The sequence below is a fragment of the Numida meleagris genome, chromosome 7 (assembly GCF_002078875.1).
Source record: "Numida meleagris isolate 19003 breed g44 Domestic line chromosome 7, NumMel1.0, whole genome shotgun sequence".
Classification (NCBI taxonomy): domain Eukaryota; kingdom Metazoa; phylum Chordata; class Aves; order Galliformes; family Numididae; genus Numida; species Numida meleagris.
In genome coordinates, this window is record NC_034415.1 from 13075819 (window position 1) to 13100366 (window position 24548).

The window sequence follows — 24548 nt, forward strand, 5'->3', positions numbered from 1 at the left end:
AAAGCTGTGCTCAGCTTACAGGGGATTCATACTTTCTCTTTTGCTCCATTAGAGATTGATCAGTCACTTCCTCACCAAGCACTTTCTCCTCCCATTAATTAGCAGCTCCTCGCACCATCCCAGCTGTGGTAGGAGTGTCTCACTCAGGGCTTAGCATGAGCCCAGGACAGGAAAGGAGCGCATGTGATGAACCCGTGGGAGCCATGGGTGGCATTTCTTTCCTTTGATAGGACCTAAATATTGAGCTGAGCACGTGTGGAGCTGGGAAGGACTCAGGGCTGCCTGATGTCCCACGCAATCCCGCTGCCAGCAGGCCCCAGCCTCACCTCCAGATGTCAGAGTGCTGGAGCTGCACCTGAGAAGTCCATTTTCCAGACAAACCAGGCCTCGCAAGCAATATAGCAAAACAGAATAACAGGGTCCTTCCTGGTTGTTCTTTAGAGATGTACTTTATGATAACTTTTCCCAAAAGCTTCTTGTGCTATTCATTTATTATTCTGAGAGGGTTTTTTGTGTTGGTTTTTTTTTTTCCTTTCTGTTAGTAGTGAGCTTGATAAAAATGCTGAGGAACTCACTATTAAGTATACATCTTAAACTGTGAAAAGAAACTTTTGTTTGCTTTGTAAGAAGTGTAGTCTTCTTTCAAGATAAAAAAAGTCAAGCCTCTAGAAACTGTTTCTTATACTCCACAAAACTCATCTTTCCTTCCTCTGCAAACACCAGCAGAACTTTAGCTTATCAATTATCTGAAGTTACTCAGACCTATAGTGGCTCCTCATATGTTCTACCCAAGAATGAACAAGATGCCTCAAAATACAGAGCAGAGAGACATTCCTGGCTCCTGGACAAGCTTAGATGGTGATATTTGCTAAAAGGGAAAGATAGTGAGATATTTTTCTATGTCAACAGAAGCTTTTGAGAAAGAAAAAAAAAAACAAAACTATCCCCATAAAACTTTCAGTGTATCAGAAGACTGTTTTAACTTTGATAAGCACACAGCAAATTACGGTACTTCCAGTCTTAAAAATGACAACATTAAGCCATAATGCGTACTTACTTCATTGACAGCTTTTCCTTCCCAGTTCCTTTAGCTCAGGAATAGGTTGTTGAGTTACAAATTCATACGCTCAAAAAAGTAAACCAAATCATCTTCTTAACCTTTTTCACCACCAGAGATCCCTGCTCACCTCCTCAGGTAACAGCGGGGGAAGAAAAGGAAGGAGGGAGGAGCAGGAGGTTTTTCAGTTCATCAGGTGAGCATAGTTTGCATGATGGCTCTTTCTACACAGGCAGTTTCTGATAACACTATTTCCATCCATTTTCCATTTAACAGAGCTTCTAATATGTATTTTACTGAGGGGCTTATTGTATCCGTTGCTTTCTCTAGTCATAGCAATCTTTATTTCCATTCACCCTCCCAAAAGCTCTTGGGAAATCTACAGCCTGGAGTCAAGGATAGGAGTAGTGTCGTAAGTGAAGTTCCTCATCTCAGCTTTACATAGTTACAGTGTTAACACAATAGGGAGAACTTTAATCTGTAAAACGGATCAAAGAATCTCCATGTCAGTGCCAACAGATGCCATACAACCCACTGTTACTTCATGTGAATGTCATTTCGAGAAAAATCTACTGCAGAAAAGGTTCAGGCTTCCTCAGATTGAAGTCATATTACATGCAAGGCTGGATTTTACTGATGGGTGGATGCAGTGTGTGTTCTCTGCTTTTGAAAGCAGGCCTCCCTTTCAAAATGATTCTTCTTTAGAGTGACTCTAAATGTCAGATGCCGGGCAAACAGAAACCTGTGCAGTTTATTAAAGTGGATGAAAATTCCAAATTACCACTTTTTAGTTGCTGGTTAGAAAGAAAATTTGGATACTATGACTTCAGTTTAGTGACTTAAACTCAGAGTGCCTGGATATTTACATCAGCGACATGGAGTTATATTGTCTATTGATCTTTATTGAGCTTTTGAAAATATGTGTGCAAATGCTCTTTTTTTTTTTTAAATAAAAGTTGCCAAGGAGCAAGCTAACCCTCAGCAGCTTTTCTGCAAAGTTCATCCAGTCTCAGAACTGTACGTTTTCATGGTTTATTTGCCAGTGCTCAGTGTTCTTGGCTGTGTGCAAATACTGTGAACATCTCTGTTCTCTAAAGTTTAGTACTGCAATTTTGAAAGTGATTGTATGAAGAAGTGCTGCTCATAGTGTATAAATGACAAGACTGGGGCTAATAAAGACAAGAAAGGCCAGCAGAGAGTAACTGTTGTTCTTACAACCTGGATTTGTCAAATCTCTTAACTAAGCAATTTTCAGAAATAAGAAAAGTAGCATTACTCAAAACAAGTGATGCCAAAAACAAATAAAAATAGTCAAATGTGAGATAACCTTAAAAGAAAAATGGAAGGTAAAATCAACACCAGTGTGGAATGACAATATATTTTATGAACAAAGAAAAGAATGGGTTAGCCAATTCCACTTTTTAAAGTATTTTCTTTATTTTTGCCAAAACACCATTTTTGTATTTCCAAATGCAATGTTCTGGGATAACATCTCCATAAATACTATCCAAGTTTTACTTCATGAGGGTTTCCCTTTATTTTGTTTTTATGTTTTATCAGTATCTTAAAGTATAAAATAGGTCTTTTAGGACAGATAAGACTGCCATTAGGAAAGCATAGTCAAAGCAACAATTAAAATTGACAAAATTAGTCATTTCCAGTGAAATGGTTTTCCAGGTCAAGGATTACTAGCTGATGAAACACTAGCTGAAGATGCATCATTATAAATGGCCTCCTCTCAGCCACTTGTATCACTGGTCAAATAATTCATTTCTTAGTAAGAAATATGATGGTCTATTAGCAGAAAGAAAGATTAGGTGCACATTAATCAAACATTTCAGAGGTGTATAAACATGCATATAGCAACCAGGAATATCCCATTATCCTATTCCAGAAGATATATGTAATCAATATTTCAAATATATCTAGTTATTTTCAAATGATTGAGTTTTAAGTATTTCCCCTCTGTAAAATAGGCAGGGCTTTCAAAGCAGCATCAGCAATTTCCTGAAGTGCTTCTTGACCAAAGTAAGTATTTGAATTAGGTTTTCTGTGCTACCCAAACAGACCAGGCCAAAGAAAAAAAAAAAAAGTGATCTTTCACCAACAGATGGAGACAAAAAAATTAGCTAGCTTGTGTTACCTGAGTTCTGTTTAGAATCATTGGCTGTCTCTAACTGAGGAGAGCTTCCAAAGCATTAACTTCTCAGTCCTTCTCCCACCAGCAATAAATAAAGAAACAAAAACCACCACCACCAAAAGCTACTAACAGCCAAAAAAGAGTAGAAATATATTTGGTGGAAATCAATCTATCACAGGCAGCAAATTGTTGTTTGTACTGCATCTGGAAACAGAAGGAGGCATTTGCAAACATCATCTCACTGCTGTTTGCATCAAGTAAATATGCTCCTATTTGATAGTCATCTGCTTGTTTCAAAAAAAGAGCTCTAGGGACAGGGAAAGCTCTTGGGCCCACAGCAATATTTACCTGGTACTCTGCCGACAGCCCTCTTATTATTCCATACTTCTCACAGGAACGGGAGTGGTTTAGGGTCGAAGACTAACTCCTCTGTGAGTATCAATCAGGAGAACTCAGTGAGCTCTGAGCTTCAGGATGTATTACATTCCTTTCATAAAAAGATATTTTTCATAGCCCAAAACTCAAATATTCGTCTTTTTTTTCTCCCCAATATCTCACATCAAAAGCGGGTCTTTCAAGAAGGCAGTACAAGCAGTATGTAGTGGGAAAAGAATGCCTGCTTCAAAACCAATACTCCCAAAACATTTCTAATCACCAATAGCTGCAAATTTAAAGGAAATCTCTTAGGCTGGAATTGTCTCACCAGAATCAGGGGGTTATTATTCAGTTATTCATTAGTTTATTTGAATCAGGGTTTTCATATATGTGAAAAAAATGCATGCGAAAAAATCCAGATATTATTTCATGTTGTGGTCTACAAAGCTTGGAGTACACAGCATCCCTTTCATTAATTCAGTATATTGCCTCAGGCTAACACAATGTGTACTTCAACACCTTTAATGTGGTGGCTCTGTGCCAAGGAGTACATTTCTGAGTTCAGTCTGTGAAACATCTGTAGGCATTCATACTGGACTTCCAAGATATGCAGAAGTATTGCTGGGAGTTGGCTTCATCCCAGCTATAGGGGTTTTGACTTTACTCTAGACAGCTTCAGGAGGGACTAGGGGATGAGTCACGTATCTTCCTTGAAGCAAGTGTAGTTTCCTCTTGACAACACTGCTAGATGTTTCTAAGCTCAGAGTTTACCAAGAGGCAGTTTGTGTTTGCACAGAAATAGAAAAATAGAAAAGCATCTACTTTAAAGGTGGTGAAGTTGTTGTAGGTCCTGTACAGAAGGTGGCATAAACACCAGGGCCTTCCCATTCTTTCTGGGAGATGTGGGACCCTTTGCTCATGTGCACTCACCCAAACAAGGCTGCAAGACCTCCTCAGGGCAGGCAGACTTCAAAACATGCCGGGCAAAATGCAAGGAGCACTTTTTTTCCTGGACATTTTCAAGTTCTTAAGACTCCGTGTGATGTGTCTGGAGACAGAGGAGAGCTGCACTGAGAGCCTGCGACCATAAATTGATGGAGAAAAGGAGACTTTTTGGAAAGTCTTCCGGAAGAAATTGTCAGTACTTCTATTAGGTCTCTCACATGAGATGCAAGTGTGAAAATCTTTGGAATTTCAGGGATGGTACCCAGGAGGGTCCAGGTAATACTTTTGGATTTGCTCAGCAGCAAAAGCAAAAACAAATGAATGAGGGACACCATTCTGCTCTAGCTTGAAAACCAGGCAGAATTTCAGAAAGAATAGGAAAAATATTTCAAAAAGTATTGGAAAGAACATAGCTGCTATAGTTCATACCTGCAGAACTGCAAGCAGTGAACTCACCTGGTAGCAATGATTTCAGTAAAAAGTTTTAAGTTACTTTTACAAGCAAAATAAGAGCTAATTCAAAAAGTGAAACATTAGCATAATGTTTGCTCTTGAACAGAGACATTCTCATCTAATGAGCCAGCTCCTCTTGCTCCATTTGCCCAGTACCCCACCAGCATTTTTGCATTGCTCTGATCAGTCACCTTCACATCAGTGTGGTGCTGCTCAGCTGAGCCACAGCTGGGGTGGAGGGGCATGTCTGCATGGTTGTTGTGAGGCCCATGCTGCATGTGGCCATGAAAATCAGGCAAATAAAAAATGGTAAAAGGTGTAGGAGCATGGGACCAGACAAGCACTGCTGAGATGTGGCCCCAGCTGTCTGCACAGGGGGAAGTGGACATTAGAACATCAGGGGGAAGCGTTACTGGATGGCTCTCAGAACAGAAACCAGCAACATACCTTCAAGAATGCCATCTGCACACCCTTCTCCAAAAGCAAGAGTCCTTTTTCCTTTGCACTTTGTGTCATTATCCATACACCCATGGCACAGCAGGAAGCTTCTGCACATTGCTACTGGTGGTGCAACAGAAAGTTTAATGAGGTAACAGTGCGTACTCAGTATGTATAGGAGGGCTATTAGGCTGGTGTTTCAAAGAACACTTACTTGACTCCTGTGGAACAGGTATTCTTTTGGGATCATAGAAGATTTTTTGTCTTTGCACGTACAAGCAGCTAATGGATGTTGTATTTTGCTGTATGATCTTTACTCATCATATTAGCTCTGAAAGGGCCAATAAACAAGAGAAAATAATCAGAGACTTTTCAGTTGCTAAGGCAATGAATTAATCAGCATATATGTGTTCAGCATATTCACACCATCCTGCCAAGGTCTACAGTTCTAGGTGTCCTGCTATATTTTTGCCAGCATGAGAGAAGGGAGCAGAGGAATTGGCAGAGAAAGAAGTGTCATTTAGGGCTGGAACAAAAATTTTGGAAGGAGAAACCAGCACCTACACCACACTCACGTATTATGTGACATTATAGCACGCCAGCAAAATATGGCTCTTTTCCACTGTTCTGTGTAACAGCTTCATTTAGCCTAATTATTGGGTATAAAATCCTCTTGTCCGGTAAGAGATGATTTCTCCTCCCAGAGTTGTGAATCCAGCCTTAACTGTATTCAGTGCATTTGATCAGATTTACAGACCCTGAACCCTCCACAGCTGACAAGACATTGCTTCACTTAAATCATTAAATTTCTGTCTATCTCAGAAGCTGCGTCCTTTAAAATCTTCTTCAAGTAAGATGCAAACCAGCGAAGCAGCACCTACATCATTTCCAAACCCAAGAGCATCAGTGCATGCTCGGGAGGGCTGAGGCTAGCACAGCATAGTTGATGTGCTTAGATAAGCCCACAGTTTGTAAATGTTTTCGATGCTGATCTGGCAGTCTGGCTTAATGACTGTAAATTAAATACTGTGATCACTACTGACATATGCAATTAGCCAAAAAAAAAAAAAAAGACAAAGAGAGGTTTTTTTCTTTTTTTCAGTTTGGAAGATCAAATGAAGTATTTAAGTTGTGTGATGCATTCCTGCTCACCTACTTAAACACCAGAGATGAGGTCTTTACTAGAGTCCTTCACATAGATCAACAGTTAGCAAAAAAGCCCTTTCCTTGTCTCTTTCCTCAGAGATGTGGTCATGGGAAAATTTAGTGAAAAGCACTTGCACAGTTCTCTCCATGAGCTGTTATGCTTCAGACCTTCCTCTTCTTTTCTCTTCCTCTCACGCACATAAACACATCACTCTACAAAGCAAAACCCCCAGTTCACATTCCTGAACTAATCTATGCGTGCAGTTGTAGTGGGTGGTGGGTGATAAGTGCCTGCTTTTCAATTTGGAGCCGCTTTTGTCTCATAAATAATTTTACCCGTTCTATTCCCTGAAATGAAGGGTAAACATTCAACAAGGTTTAACCCAATCTGAAACCAAAAGAAGCCTGGAAGAAGGAAATCCATGGCCTGACCTGCTGTGTTGTGCTGGAAAAGAGCTGTACAATCTACCACCTTAAGCACACAGCAGGTTATCGTCACATCTGAAGCCCTGAGCCTGGTCCCTACCCCAATTCCAGTATGGCTTTCTGTGAATGTAAATCTCCTTATCTGTAAAGTGAAGATAATGCTCCTACAGCAGAGTGCTCAGTGTAGTAGAATTAAATGGATAAAGTTTATAAAGTGTTTTATACGTCAGACAAAGTACATATAAAACCTAAACATCCTTACAGAAAGCCCTGATAGCTGAATAACAGAAAACTAATAGGGAGAAAGATATTACCAATCTGGAAAAGAGAACAAGTCTGGCAGTCTGGCCCTGAGCACTAGTTCTTGTGGAAAACCAATTTAACCCCTGAGGAGAATAGCCCTGGGCAGGAGGTGCAGGGTGGCTGCAGGGAGTGGGGAATCCTGGGCCAACCCTGTTCATCCCTGTATCTCCCACCTCAGAGCAGGTTCCTGGGAGAAAACCATATGCTTGGGGAATGTAATGAAAAACCACGTGTAGTCCACTATTCAGTTGGATGCAGGGAGCAAGTGTGGCCTGTGATGACAGACACAGCTGGGCAATGGGTGCAGGGGGGCAGCCAGAGCCACCCTGCCTGCCCCACACACACAGGGACCCGATAGCCACAGCCCCACCGGGGCTGCAGGGTCATGCTGATGGGAAGCTGGGGGTTGATTTACATACAGCTTTAAATGCCAAAGCCATTCAGAGCTCCGGGTCATTGGCTGAAAGTGGAGCGGCAGTGCAGTGCATGCTTGTGCTACATGGATAGCTGAAGCTGTAGCTCTCTCTACAGGCTTCACGCACAGTCGCTGTGCAGTCAGAGCCAGTGTGGCAAAAGCACAAAGCATGTCCTGTGCAGTAACCCACCAGTCTTCTCCCGGGGATCATGATCTTCCCCTGTCCAGGCGAAAGCTCAACATTGCTCTCAGCATGCAGTGAAAAGCCTTGGGTTAAGAGAGTCTCAGTGTAGTGTGTTTTTATCATTCTGTTGTGATTAAAAGCTGAGTGACCAAGTGGAAAATGGGGAAAAAAAAATGAGGAGAAAGAAATACATTTGTGGCCACTGCCTGCCCAAGCCTGGTGCTCCCAGCAGCAGGAGCTGACCCGCACCAGGCTCCCAGCTGTGCCTGCCTGGGAACTGCCAGGAGAGCAGGACTGGGGCTGGAGCAGGGCTGGGGCTGGAGTGAGACCTGATGCTGGAGCAGGGCTGTGGCTGGAGCATGCCACAGGCCCACACGCAAGGAGCTAGCTAGCCCAAAGCATCATCTGAGCATACACAAGGCTATAAGCTTCAGCACTGCTCTCTGCTGGACCTGATGCAGAGCCCTGCACCATGCCTTCACAGGATATTGTGGTGCCAGGAGGAAGGCAGGCAAGCGTGGAGCTGCAGGGACCATCGCTCTGGGTGATGCAGAGGTGCAGAGGGGAGATAACAGCCCCGTGAGCATGCTCATGCTTGTGACACAGGAGTGGGCACTGCCCTTGGAGGGGACCGAGCAGAGAAGGTCACCACCTCAACACAGCTGGAAGCAAGAAGAGGAGTGAGGAAAAGTCAAGGCCAGATTCAGTGTCAATCATTCATGCTATCACAGAAGGGGATTTGATGTTGGTTGTTCAGGGATTTTTTTTGGTAGGCTACCTGGGTGTTTTGGGTTGCATTTTTGTTTTTGGTTTTGGGGGGGGAGGGGGTTGTGGGTTTTTTTTGTTTTGTTTTGTTTTGTTTTTTGCTTTCCCTACTAAATTCTGGAGCTGTTAACAGTATAATTCGATGATTCCTTCAGGTCATCTCATTGTAATGGATTTACTGGATATACAAACCACATATTTAGAGCTAAAATGGACACCTTTTTTTATTTTTTTTTAATTGTCCCACTATTTATAAAGTTCTCTGTGAATCTTGTAAATACATTTTTTTCATTTCCCTTCGGAGTTTGTCTTTCTCTTTGGCAAACATTGATTTTTTTTCATGTTTTTTCCAGTGAACCTTGAAATTAAAATGTCTTTTTTTGTTTAATTTCTTTTTTGTACACTGGACTCATTGTCAGCACAGCAAGAGCAAGGTGCTTTGTTAGATTACTGCTGCTTCAAAGCTACTGGAGGGAAGAGTTGACCACATTTTCTCATATATGCGTGGTTCCTTAATAAGTTGCAATTATTCTCTTTAAAACACAAAGTCAGTCCCAAGTGCTCAGCATTTTAATGAAGCATTTACATTTTTCAGTATTGTAGAGTCAATTTTAACCAAATTATACCAGTTTCAAGAACTGCAGAATTCTTTGTCCTATTAGTGGTCAAATGGTTTGTGCCGAGATGGCTATACACAGAAATAGCTAGGATTGCAGGCAGAAGGAATATCTTTTATTAGACCAGCTGTTATAGCTGGGGGGGAGGGGGGGGAAGGAAAAGCTTTCAGACACACAAGCCCCCTGAAAGCATTTCTTTTTTCAACTATGTCAATTGTTCTAATAAAAAATATTACCTCTCTCTTCAAACCTTGTCTCTTTTCTACCCTTCTACCTCTGCAGCTACAGCAACACTATTTCTAGTAGAAAAATAATTGTATTTGTACAGCAAAGAAATCCTTTCACCATTTTTCCATGCATTTTTCATCGAAACTACTGTCTGTTCCCATTCCTAGAGATTTTTTTTTAATTTTTTTTAGAAAAGAATCATTTTTATGATAATTACTTTGTCATTTTATCTGCTATAGCAGAAGTCATCTCTATTACATAGTCCTGACTAAGAATGTTTTTTTCTTTGGCTAAGTAGACAGGGCACTGTAGGTTGTGAAATTAAAGCTTAAATTATAGTAGGGTAAAGTGGCTGGACCCAGGGACACCGATACGTCTGTATCCTTGGTGCTCTCGCCATGCCATCAGAAAGTTAGGAAATTCTGCCATCTTCAAAATATTCAGCTAAAATGACATCCTCCATAAATTAAAAGGGTTTGCTTTAGCTTTGTGACCTAGGGTTATACATTATGCTAAGCAAGTATAACCATCTATGTTCAAAGGCTAAAGAGCAGGTAGGAAGTGTTTAAAGCAGCAAGAGTCATGTTTCTTAAAAAAAAAAAGTCTTTAAAAATGGATTGTTCTAGGCTATAATAAACTATGAATTGTAAAAGGTTAATTGACAAAATGATACTCGTCTAACACCATCTCTGTAATAGCAATCATTGCTGAATCCATAATTCAGGGGTCTTGCTGTATTGACAATTACATTTCCTCAAAAAGACTCCAGTTATTTCCTCAATATGTTTAACCTATGGTAATTAATTATAGATTTACAAGTGGTACGCAGTCAGATACAGGTATCTGTAACCACTGTGCTACCAGCAAGAAAGGAAAATGCCTGTCTGCAGCCTAGGCTCGCCCAGGTATCAGTATAAAGATTCATGCCATGTGCTGACCTTTGCCTCGATCGCCATCCAAATCAAAGAGACAGTGCGGGTTATGGTAATTAGCCTCATTTCACATTTGGCATTCAAGGAAGGGCAGCTTTGCCTCAAGGTTGCTGCACTTAGGTTCAAATCCCATTTTTGCAGAACCTCTGATCCGCAAATCTGACATATTTTCCCCAAAACTGTATTACTTATTCAACAAGATACAATATGTTAACAGTGAAAAAAACTGGTTAGATTTTAAGAATAGTAGTAAACAGTCAAACCTCTTCCATGTGTCAGTTCTCAGCATGACAGAGATGCCCTTTTCCTGATATAGAGATTTCTTTTTATTTTATTTTCTAAACATATCACACTAAATTAGAGCAATTTGTTTTGTTTTGTTTTGTTTTTTTAAAGCAACAGTTCCCAACAGGATGAGAAATGAAGTCCCTAGTATTGCCACTTTGCAGAAAGGATTTGCCAAGCACTGGCTAAGTCAGTGGCTTTTGAGAGCAGAATGAAGTGAAGCACATTCACTTCTATCACCGCCTGCTGCAGTTTGTACCAAAAAAAAATGGCACAGACTTGATAAGAAGAGGCTATTATAATGTCTCCTTAATTACAATTCATTACTTTTTTTTTTACAGTACAAATTTATCAGCTATAACAAAAGATGTTTAAGAAACAAACCTTGTCAAAATAAATGAATTAAGAGCATTCATCCTTTTCCAGAGTGTGAAGAAGTTTGTAAGGTGATAATGAATTCTGTAATGCATTAGCCACACTTCTTAAAATGTGTGTACCACTTCCTCTGTAACTTGCTAAAGTTTTGTCATTCTCACTGAATTTCCAGTTATGGGTACAAATTAACAAGATTTGATTGTAATTGGACTTCAAGCAATTCAACTACTTTCCTGCCAAAGGCAGGATGTTTTCTCTGTGCAGAAGCCTGTTAAAGCTGCGTGAAATCCATATGAAATCCATAGGCACGCTACTGTTGGGCTTTGCTGTATTACTTGGCAGAGTGTTGTGCTGGAGAAGGTGCTGAGCATCTTTTGCTCACCAGGATTCTGCTACAGCTTGGACTTTCCCCACGCTTTGCCAGGAGCCCTATCCCAGGAGCTCTTGGGCTATGCTGCCAGTGACAAGTCCACCCAGGACCAAATGTAGCTGCTGTGGTGTTATCAAGTCCACCCATACAAGTACTGATTTCTGGATGCAGCTACATCCAATTCACATCCATGATTTTGTTCCTGCACCCTTGAAGGAACAGGGTCCCATGGTACACGACAGATAAATGGCATATCTGCTTCCCCTCCAAGAAGCACTTCCCAGACAGCTTGCAGACATTAAGCTGCTTCCCTATCTTCCTCTTTCATGATTTATTCCGTAGGACATGTCTTCTATGCAATTCATTGCCACCCTGGTGTATTCCTCTATATTCTCATACCCTTTTCCTTCCCTATCCCAGACAGCCTTTCTATTCACCACCAGTTCACAAACTTATGCTCATTCCTTATCACAGACCCAGTCTTGATCTTCCTTTTAAATATTAGAGCTGTTGAAGACAGCCACTCTTCTGATAAATTTTGCCTTTGTGTGTGCAGTAAACGAGCATCCGGCTGTTTTTCCATGTAGTGAAATCTTTCTAGTAGCGGCATGGGATGGCTCATTTAGCGTTTCATCAGATGTACGCCTGTAATACTTAACACAAAAAATAGATGCTGATGATTCCTCCTCATCTAAACCAAATGGTCCAAGTAGCTGCTCAGATTCCTGGGGCCTCTTGGCACTGTAGCTTTTGTTTCTAAAGCCAGAAGACAGCTCCTGCAGACTTTGTTTTTCTTCCATAAAAAGGACGGCACTAACTCTTTGTCCTCGCCCCACTGCCAGCCTGGGGCTGCTGCTTCCCTGCTGCCATACCCCGGACAGATGGACAGGACAGATGCTACACTGGATCCAAGCTCCTCCAGGTCCTTGTTTGAGAGCTTAGGTTGAGGCCTGTCCTTGTGACTGAGTGCCCACATATTTGAGAGATGCTCAACAGGGAGCGTTTCACTGAGGTATGAGCAAATGTAGTAAACACAAAAAATTAGCTGTTTGCAATCTAGCTTACATGGGACTATGGACATCCTCAATCTCTTCTTCTCTGCTGTTTAGAAACAGAGGTAAGCATAGATCAATACTACTGGTGGTCCAGCTTAAAATTCTAAGGGTCAGAAATATGAATTAGCGGGGAAATACAGGATATGGGATTGTGGACAGAGGTATTCATGGAAACAATGACCCCAGACAAGCCAGGACATTGGCCCTGCCCCAGTCTTCCAGTGCTCCCTGGCAGAATGAAGGAAATACAGTGCACACAGAGAGCAACTCCCAGAGAAATATAACCCAGTGATTGCTGAAGTATTTCTGCACAGTGCTGTGATGTAGAGACTCAGGCTACCTGAAAAGAAGAGAAATCTGGAAGTCCAGCCTAGATGGCTCCTTCACAGCCCCACAGGGCTGTTTCTGGTACCATGCTACAGTGCACAATGCAGATGTATATCCTTCACCTGCCGTGAAACCAAAGCATGAAGAAGCAGGGAGGAGACCTGCTGTCTGCAGTTATGTGAGGTGGTAAAAACCATGGAGCTGTGAAGAGGTTGAAATAACCAAGAAAGTTTCAGACCTGCTGCCTTACACTGCAACCGTTTCCATCCCCACAGCAGCTAAATTCAAGGAAGTGCAAAATCGGAATCACCCCAGTTGTATTAATTCACTGGGGAGCAGGACCGATATCCAAGCTCCAAACTCATGATCAAAATATGTTTTTACAGTGGCAAATAGTCTTGAACATTTGTGTCCAGAAAACAGTATGCTATTTGAATATTGATCTCTGCTGGAGATTCAATATGCCATTGGAAGAGTCACTTATGAATGCTGAAAACAACTCCAGCACTGAACAAGTCCAATCTGTAATAACACTTCCTATTAGATATCTCACTGAAACTGACAGATTTGCATTAAAGCACATATGATTTTTTAGTTAATGAAGTAAAAAGCATTTCTTAAATTTAGCATATGCCCTACCTGTTGGCTGACAAGCAGCACACAGAGTTCCTCATGCCCAGGGGACACGATATCTCTCCATCACGGGAACTCACCCCTCTGACACATGGCAGGTGCCACTGGCAAGGACAGAAGGGACTCTTGTGGATGCACAAGCACAGCTCTCAGTTTCCTCATCTTGTCTTACCAAAGTGCTCCCCTGGCACTGGGAGCACCTCAGGAATGTCCTCACTCACATTTGGAATAAAATACATAATTCTTCACCAGCAACGGTTGTTCCCATCTTACGGTGATATTCAGTGGTAATTACAACAGTAAGCATTTGGAGGTTAAGTTGTACTTTCTAAACACTTGATATTTGTAGCTATGGAACTATTCATGAATTGTCATGTTCACTTAAAATGATTCACAGCTATAATTGGATAAGACCTTCAACAGGAGAAATTAGGTTGTACTGACCCGTATAAACAAATACAGTAAGCTACAAGAAGCTGTTGTAATCTATTTAAAATAATACTTTGGCATCACAGCACAATAATAGTTTACTGACAGTTAGTCAACTGAAGGTCTGCTTCCCACCCGTATATAAAAAAATATTCCAGTGAAATAAGCAAACGTTTTTTGTCTGCTGGAGTAGAGCCAGCACGTGCTGCTACTATGGTTCACATGCCAACATTAAAAATGCATTACTTTTAGTACGCATTAGGTGAACATTCAAACATCTCTGAAATTTTGCAACTCATAGGAAAACTCTCCTCGACATAAATTACAAACAAACATGAAGTCTGGTACTCAACTGAAAAATAGACCAAAAATAATTATCTCTAGCATGTTATTTATAAAGTGTATGTACCAACTATAGGAAGAACTAAAATTACTTTCACTAGTGATGTGTATGTGCAATTTAATACCATCAGTAAAAACTAGAATTAGTTGAACCAGCTGGGATGAACTCCAAGCACTTCTCATTTTTCAAGTTTTGGACACAAAAAGTGGGAATTAAATAGAGCTCTTGCAGCATCTCTGCACCAATAGCAGCCGTATATTCTGGAGGAAAGGGTGGCAAACCAAAGCTGCGTGGGGAGGAAAGAAGGAGCAGAGAGAAAACAAATGCTTCCCTACTACCATAGTATCAAACTTCTCCTGAATTGATTCATTTCTCAACTCAGTCTTAAAGAAAAGCTGTGTGTACAACATGTACGTGAAGAGTCGCAATATACCCTAAATTTCACATCTCTTCACCTACTCTTTCTCTTCATAGTGCTGTCCCTGGCATCTCACTCCTCATCAACTTCTTTGCTCAAAACAAGGTCATAAATGCACTGACCTTGCACCCTGCAAAACCAGAAACATCCCATAGCTCGGTGCTGAATTTTTTCCTATGAGATCTCCAGACTAGGGGAGAGCATTCAGAGTGCATGACTCCTGCTGACCTTTAGAGAAACTTCCCCCAAACTGCTGCCTCTTGCACTGAAAATATCATCTTTTCCTCTGCCTGATCTATATTTCTTGTTGCAAGCACAGCAGAGGTATCCTAGGTTATTGAAGAAAGGACAGTCCTGAAGAGCACTATAAACTTTCAAGACACAACATCCCTGAACCCGGAAGGGCTCCTGTCCCAGAGGCTGGCAGAAGGAACCACAGCAGGCCAGCATCCTCATGTCCTTTTGGTAAGCAAAGGAAACAGTAAGCCAGCTTTGCTCTCCATGCATTTCTTACTCTCAACTCTTCACCCCCGTGAAAAAGAAGCTGATGGATTTGTGAAGAGATCCTGAGTTTCTGCTTCTCCAGTAGCCTGGGGAGCAGTGAGGTTTGCAAAGAGAGTCAGCAGTGCTGTATGGGATTGGACATGAAAACACACTGCCAGCAGAGAAGCTGGAGAGATCTGAAGTGTAAGCCTGGAGAGAGAAAGGAACAAGGTGGCTAACTCAGGCAACAGCAAGCAGGACATCTGCTGCAAGCGGCAGAACAACCGCTCCTCCCATTCCTGGGCACAGAGCTGGGTGATGCAGTCTGGTTCAGTTGTTCCTCATGGGGCCTTTGAAGGCTGAGTTCATTCTCACTAGTTTGTCACACCTGCCTTTGCTGCAGGACACTGGTTTCCTAAACAGTCATTGAGACATGGTTTACAAGCAACACGTCTATATAAAACAAAGTTCAGCACAGCTTTCATTAATAAATACCGTAACAATCACACTGTGGGATACAAACGCTGTGCAAGTTACAGGCTATTTCCTCAAAAACCTTCCAAGTTAAATACATAACTTCTCGTTAACAAATTGTCATTAGTCTCAGATGTCAACAACTTGGACAACCAATGCATTGGTGCCCCAGCGCCCAGCAGATCTTCCTGCCAAGTGCACTGCAGCATGTCATGACAGGGCTGCAGCTCAGTACGGGAGAGCTCAGCTCTGCTCCACTGGCCCTGGGACAGGTGCTGCTTGGGCATCGCCTCCACAGGGAAGTGCGGCCACCCAGCCCGCTGCTCTGTGTGACATGGGCAAACTGGGTCTGGTGATAAGCCAAAGAGTTCAGTCCCAGCTCATCTCCTTTAAAAATAATAATAAAAAAATTATAAAAAAGCCTGTTCATGACTTTACATTCATAAATACTCTCGCAATGTCAAGGGATGGGGGGGTTTCATCAATTCATTAGATCTGCTTCCATGAATTATTTATATGCAGAGCTAAAAATGGTTCTGAAACATTACAAGAATTCAATATCAGTTTTCACAGTGGGATTTCATCATTTTAGCACTGGAGCATAATAGCCTAATGCAATACTAATATGATATGGTGCTAATAGGGTACAATGAGAGTTCTCTCTAATATGCAAACATTTCCATGTTGCATTATTATTTCTTTTAAGTTAATATGATATGGTGATAATATGATGAAATGAATTAGTTTCATATCATTGTTTGCATGAGTTGCGCATATTAAAAGAATATTTCCCCCCCTCCCCTTGAATTCACTTGGAATGAGCTTGAAAATTTACCCTGTAGTTATTCTTATGCTAATGAGGCTGTTTAGTAGGAAACACTCCCGCTGTTGCTTAGCCAGCTGAAGAAAGAATAGGCGTGTGTCACCTCTTGCTGGAATAAGAATTTTCCTGGCCTACTTTGAAAGCCTCTGTCCTAAACATGTTTACTTTAACATTTCCCACTAGTTCATAGATTCGTTGTATATTTGTGGTAAATTCCCTGGTCAATATTTATCAGGAGCACTTCTACATAAGCAGATGTTTTGCAGTTCAGCTTCTGCCTTGTGGAAGGCACTGGTAGTGATGCACTAATGGCCCCCAGAAGCACTGGCTGTGCAGACAACCACAGACAGACACTGTGTTTGCTCTGCTATGGGGTTGCAAGGTGCTTACTCCACCTCAAGGGCTGGGAAGCGCAAGGTGGCAAACCCACATCCAAGCTCTAGGGTAGCTCATGGCCCTCCTATCTCCCTACCTACATTATGTGGCATTTTTCCAAAGCTTTATGTGCTACAAAAGGCCAAGCTGGCCAAAAGGTTTTACTCCCTACCTCAAAAAGCAGAATATCCAACAGTCTTGGAGAAAAATCCATTCTGCTCTTCCTGGAAAAGAGCCCTGCTCCCTGGCTCATCAGACCAACTTGAGGATCCCTTCCTTTCCTGCTGAGGTGTCAGCCCTGTGGGGAAAGTATTTGGGACTGGCCCAGACATCCTACAGATGCTTTGGCATCCCATGCTGGCATGAGCTACAGAGCTTGGGGCCCTGCCCTGATCCTCTGCGAGCATTTTTCTATTGCACTGAAATGTAGAAAGTGGAGTAGCTGTAATGGGACTGTATTTGGCCCATTTCAGGGGAACTCCCAGGGCTCACGATACTTGTTAATAAATTAATAAGTAAGTTAATAAAACTGAAGTGCTGAGATTTTCTGTCTAGGGATGTCATAGCATTCCTGTACAGGACAGCTCAGGAGGAGATTCATAACAGTTAACATTAACCTCCGGCAACTCTCTCACTGTGTTCCCTATGGAGCAAACATCCTGTGTGGGATAGTTGAGAGCAACAGACTCGTCTACCCCCACCCCCCCTTTAACCTCACACACAGCGAGGTATCTCCTTCAAATCCCAGCAAATCCAGCTTGACTGAATTGAAATTCCAGTGGTATGAACTTTAATTCACATGAACTTACCCAGGAAAATTTTACAAATGAGGTTAATGCTACATGTACAACACTGAAAACTTCCACAAATGTTACAAGGGCTTAAAATGTCATAAATAAAAGAGACAAAAGTTTTTTAATTATCAGATTTTCCAAAGCTACTCTACGTAATTCCCTGTATAATCCAATCTTAAACTCAGAAGACATTCATGCAGATGACATTTCCTCTCTGTTTTGAATGGGGATTATTTTTTAAGAGGATACAGTACCTGGAAGTATTTCAATAGATCTGTAATTTAAAGCATATTTAATGGCATTTATGTTTTAATCTTCTTACTGACTAAACTTTAAAGAGAGCTGCGAGTAGTTCAAATGTGAAAAAAATAATTAATCAGTAGTTAATAACAAAACAGACAAAAGTGTCAGTTGATTCGCAGACTGGACAAAAATGGGACGGATAGTCAGGCCACTCCAGGGTACCACACTTCCTATGATTAAGATTTGGAGTAAGTAGTTGCACTGTTCACATCTTCCTGACACTCTGAAAGGTTTCTCCTGCTTACAGACTTTGGCTTCACTGCTGGCAACAGAGTGATCAGAGAAAACACTGAGCCAAATGCACCAAATTCCTTATAAACCAGCAGATTACAGGAGCTGTTGCCAGGCAGAGAAAAGGGGCAGATAAATAATTTTCATGACTTTCATTCTGCACTTTCTAGCCTGAATGCAGTGTAGCACAGTCCAAGATGTCTCAGGGGGTGACTACTCACATTAACCAAATCTCACAGAAAATTGTACGAAAATAAAACTGCAGGTATTTTGAACTCGAGATTTTTAGAAACAAACTGATTTTTGCCATACCATTTCAATCCTGCTGCCTTGGTGCTGAGAGTTGGGTACTTAGCTGCTGTTGAGTGTTAGAGTTACAGCTGTTTCCCTGCTCAGCAGTGTGGCTGATGCTCTGCTCCCTAAACTTCGTGTATACTTATTTTCTGCTTCAGCTCTGAAGGAGCCTGCAGACAGCTCCCTGCTTGTTTTTCTCCTCACATTCTGCCTAACCCTAGGAGCAAAGAGCTACTTTGTTAGAAGTAAAGGTGTTAATTAGTGGTGAACCTGTTTAACCCAAATGCTCTTTCACGCAGCTTCATAATGAATCCCAAAAAAACTCTGGTTGTAACATGACTATGATTTGCCTAGATTAGAGCAGATACTAGATGTATTAAAAAAAAGGCAGTGCTCTACCAAAAGCCTCTTTCCAATGGGCCCATACATTGGAGTCTGCTGCACCCTCCCCAGGAAGGACTATGTGTACCCTGAGGCAATAAAACACAGGTATGGCACAGCTTTCCTCCAGCTCTCTCAAGCTGTGTCCTAAGTCAGCATTGGAAGTAAGGAAGAAGGGAGAGGCAATAGCATGCAAATAAGAGCCATTGTCTCTGTCCTTTTTCCAGTACTATTATCCACAGGTCTCTGAGAGAGGAAACTCCTGGACAGCCTGCCATACTATGCATATGTTAGGACTCAGGAGTGTCTGCCTGAGGAATAAGCGCACACTGACCATCACAAAGCACAAGATAGAAGACATACATTTTAAAGGTTTGGATGCATACTTCTACAAAGATCAGATTTCGTAAAAATAAACAAACAAAAAAAACTTTCCTGTGGCCAAGACAAATTGACATGATTACTTGTAGCTGTCAGTGGACCAAATATGTCTCGCAGAACTTAAGCACTGTAAGCCCAGCCATAATTTTGCACTGAAAATCATTTCTTAGTGCGACCATTACAATTGCTTGGTTACTTGTAGAAAACAACTCCAACTACCAGGAAATAATTATGAACAAAGCCCAGTTAATTATACAAGACATCCCAGCTGCCCTAATTAAGGATCAGTTCAATACTGTTCACTTGGTAATTTTTTTTTAATTGTGAATAGATTTAGTAAGAAGCCTGGCTGATAAACAAATAATGAGACTTGTGCTCCAGAAGGAATCTGATTAATAAAATAATTCACCAATCACTTATTTCCTCTGGCTTATATCATTCTTCCTCCTCCATTAGAATGGGAACAGAATAATAGGAATTGCATTGATTGGTTTCAAAGACAATGTCCCCTCCTGTAACAAATATCCCACAGTCTGGGCCTCAGAGTTGAGGCCTTATTTATGCAACTCCAACAAAATTGGGAAACAGTTCAGTCAGGAAAATGCTAAGGCCCAAATGCAGCAAAAAGTCCCATGTGAGTCAATTCCTGGATCCAACATGAGAAAATTGTCAGGGGAGGAGATAACAGAGATCAGTTAGAGCTCTAGCCCCCCGCACACATCCTCACCTTTTCCACACAAGAACTCACACACAGCCTGTTGACTCCCAGATGTAGTGTCAAAAGCCCAAAGAGAGGGCTGCAAATAGAACAAATGAAGACTTTCTGCCATGGCTACTGAAATCAACCCAAGGACCCTAGCAGAGCCACACCTGGAGGTGCAGCTGGCATGGAGCTGCTGCAGGGCCACATGGACAGGAGGAAGAGGAAGAGTCTGTTGCTTGATATGCCTGCAGCTTAGGCCCACAAACTGTTCCATGTTACCACTAGATCAACGATGGATGACTGCAGTTTAAGTGGAAAAACAACTTTACATATGTTTCCAACTACAGTCTGCCAGCCTCATATTTTAATGGTAAACTGAAGCAATTTACTTCCTTTTTTAATGGATTACAGAAGGAACTCAAGCATAATGTTTCTACCCTTGTATGATCAATACCTTTAACACACTTATAAATTATTAATATCCTGCTCACAAAAATTAACCACTTCTGAAGAAGCATAATCGCTCAACACAGCTCAAAAGAAAAAAAAAACATTTAATGAAGTAAAGTGTTTATTTGCATTTTTAGAAGTTTCTAGCAGCTTCATAGGGTAGCTGAAAAGCTATGCTGTATTCAGTGTAGTATATTAGAGGTAGTTTACTTATTAATTTTTCTTCCTTCTGTGCTACCATAAAGGGACTTGGCATGTAACTGTTTAATCAGCCAAAAGCCCATGCCATGATGACTGTCTCATTACGTCCCTCCTAGAAATTAATCTCTCTTCTAGATGGGGAATTCCGGGGTAAGCGGAAGGGACTGAGCAGACTTAGGAGTTGTTGTAAGTCAGAGTTATTCAGGTTTGGGGCATGCAACAGAACACAGTATTCCCAGTTCTAACACCACAGCATTCCTGCTGACATTCCTTCACTGATATTGCCGATAAAAACCATAAAGAGAACATATGTCTTATTGCTAAATAATATCATGTGCTATATTCACTTAGCTGCATTTCATTAGCTAAATTACCAAATTAGATAATAATCTTCCAAAATGTATCTCATTTTTAAAAATTATTTCTCATTATCTGAGTGAAGAGGAGGGACTTACAGAGACCTCAAATTTCTACCTAGAGACCACAAATTTTCAGTGCAGCTCTGGGTCCAAATTACTTAGAAAAAAAAAAAAAAAAAGTGCTCTTCTGTATATTCTACTAAGTTAGAATCAGTCTCTCTTGGCCAGAAAAAAGACAGTGTCAAACTATAAAGCCCAGAAATTTATTTTAATTTTTCATTTAACGGAGAGCAAACATGCTCCCACACAAGAATCAACAACTCAGAAAGTCACTTCACATCTCTGACGCTCTCAAGCGCTATTCCAGAGAGAACTAGAAGGATTATGGGGCTCTCCTTTGTATGTCTTCTCTCTTTGAGCAAAAGATCTAATAAAGGCAGATCCACTCAGATGTCATCCTTGATTTAATGAAAATGAACAGTAAATATGTTCTTATCTAAACAATAGGTGAATTATTTGATCAAATATTTTGAAGGCATTTTTTTACATATCTGTACTCAGCAGGCATAAGATAACATTGCTTAGGAATGGTAAAATAAAGCAAACGAAAACAAACAAAAAATTAAAATCTCACTTGGTCTTCTATGCAACTACTCTGGGGTTGAGCAGGTCCATAGTTATTAGCAGTTATTACTCTTATTTGCTTAGTACATGGTAATGCTGGAAAAGATGTAACCAACATTGTTTCAAAGTATTCCCTGGCTCCTTACAATCATTTCCTTAAAAAGCATCAATGTATATCTGAAAACAAATGCTGGATTTCAGCAGCCTCTTGTGTAGCCTAGTAAAATAGCAGGAAGAACAGCACAATTAGCCAGATTAACTTCTCCAATTCAAATATGTTCACAGTCTGCATCAATACAAATATCAGTAGATGTTATAATGCTATATTGTGCAGCCTTATGCATTTTATTTTATTTTTTGTTCTTTTGTAGAGCCAGAATATAGTGTAGTTGCCAACGCATCCAGAAAGTCCAAGCAGAATTAAATGCAAGAAACTCTTTCCCTTCAGTGAATGCTAAGAAAGTAGCTGTCTTTATACAAATAAAGTTCAAGGTTGCATCTATAATAGGCTTTTCAGCGTATTTGAAAGTAGATTTAAATTGTTACTCACCCCTAACCTTGCTGGAGATTCATAGCGTCTAGTACGTAAAACAGAACAAACTGAGAGGGTTATAATACATTTACTGAAAGAAAAGAGTCTTGTAGCTAGAGGGAGAATATTGTGCTGGGAAACAATAGGCTTTTGGAAAAGATGTGTTTTGTGAGAGGTACTTTCCTTTTCCACCATCCAAATTATTCTTATAAAACAATTCTTCAGAAATGTAGTCATGGTCATTTACCAGTTTTATAAAGATGTTTATTTTCTATGCATCCAAGAAATTAAGTGGGAAGATGAATTTTTAGACTTGATTAGTTATGAAATGCATCCATGTGTTCCATACAACCCTGGTAAGGATATGGAAAAGGATTTTCCTTCAGTAATTTGGATAGTTTAAAGAGCTGTGAATACCAACTGGTGTTCTCCATAAAACTCTGCAGGCCCAGAGATGCAGCAAATTCTTGAAGACATCTTTGGGAGCTCCTGTAGAATAGTGATGTGATTGGAGTTGTTTTTGCTTTGATTACAGGATGTTTCTCACACTGTCCATCACATACAAAATGATGTGGGAGCTCAAAGTGGAGAGAATAGAATGATCAAAATCCCACTTGTTTCAGAGCTTGCAGAAAAGAAGATAGAAAAGAGAAGGAGTGGGTGAAAAAAGAAAGAAAGAAAGAAAGAAATGCTAGCAGGTTAGCCTTCCCATTTATATTATCATAAAGAAAGCAACAGAAAGAGAAAGAGGACATACAATGGCTAATAGTAATGGCATAGTGTCCAAATATTTGCAATGTTTTTCTCCAAGTACTTGCCAAACTCTGGTTTCCCATTACAGAATAATGCCAGGGCATCACCCAGTGATTCAGTCATGGGCCTCTCCATCTCTTGTCACTGATGAAATACTAATGTAGCATCTCTGCAAATTCCACAGTCCAAATTTTCACATCCAGGAGAGGCTGAAGTGGTTTATCTTGAGATTATAAAAATTTGATTTAAAAAGTATATTTCAGCCTCATCTGTTCTTTTCATGTAGAGCATCTGAAAAAGGATAGGGGTATTTAAATGTCCTAAAGAGTTAGTCTCACAACATTTTCAAGAAAGTCAAGAATTTGGAAACTATTACATCTGTGCAAATTTTTACTGTACTCTGCACATGGATTTTAGGCACCTTCAAAGTGCCTGAGTGTTTTGTGGCCACAAGTCTTTGTAAGCCTCCTGGATGCTTATCTTCTTGGAAATACGAGGCTAAAACCGTTTGAGTAATTTCTTTCTAAAGAAACTTCTGTCTCACAAATCACAGACTTGACACACCCGGTCAAATGCAAATTCACTGAAGAAACCTTGAAACTGCAAATATATTAGTGATATTCGATATTATTACCCCAAATCGGTATTTGAACTGCAAAGAAGCGTTGTTTTATACATATATGCGTGTATATCATATGTATAGTGCTACACGTTCTCTAATTCACATATTGTAAACTTTATTATATACATTGAAAATTGATGATGAGTGCTTCTCGTGTAGTCTAATTTATCTTCTAATCCATGATATGAAAATTCCAGCTAACAGGCTCGTGACAAGACTAAACTGGAGTAATAGCAGACCTAATCAAGAAAACAAATGGGATTCATTAAAAGCTGGCACTTGTCAGATAATCTTTGGGGACTTACCTCAGCCTACATGTACCCATCAAAAATAACAAAAAATAAATAGAAATCTTCAGCTGTTTTTATCTCAGGCTGTTGAGCCAATTCAGTGGAACTTCATAATGGAAAATAGACATAGTTAACTTACAAATTCCCTCTTCCATGTTTTAGAAGATATATCCTCTTTCCAACTCTTGTTATACTCTTTTCCTCAGCATTCACAGTAAAAGGTTAACTAGAACCTTCTTCTCACAGTTAAAGACAAACTGGCTATAGGTTTCACATCCCTTTGTAACATGTAGCTTAAGATTATATTGCAATATTGAAAGTATTTCTTGGCAAATACCACTAGGGGAATATATATACTACATTATATACACATATGTTTATCAAAATATACCAAATGCATCAAAATATTTATCAAAAAGCCTATAAAACATCTACATTTTATACATAGGTTTAATACAAAGAGGTCCAGATACCCTGCACTGTTCACTTTTGCAATATGAAACGCCAGAAACAGAAGCCAAATTCTATCCCAAGTTTTGGTTGTTTCAGTTCTTTCCATCTACAGTCAATGGGGACAACTCACTAAATATAAACATCTTCAAAACTCAGCTTCAGTTCTATTATTCAGCCTCCCCTAATAAGAAGAAAAACTTAGAACATGATTATCATTCTCCTCCAACAGCAACTGTCTTGCTAAAATATGCATATAATTAATAAATAGCAAATAACTCACAGAAATCAGTAAGTTATTTATTTAGCCAATATCATATTCTCAAAGATAGTGGTAAAGCAAGATTTATATTGCAACAGGTACAC

General features: G+C 40.4%; 1 long non-coding RNA gene across 1 annotated transcript in view; it reads right to left on the reverse strand.

The window, feature by feature from the left end:
• The window catches only part of LOC110402731, a 28806-nt gene extending 27619 nt beyond the window's left edge, over positions 1-1187 (reverse strand). The window contains exon 1 of the long non-coding RNA XR_002441270.1: positions 1058-1187. This is a non-coding gene — a long non-coding RNA (uncharacterized LOC110402731). The remainder of the gene's footprint in view (positions 1-1057) is intronic.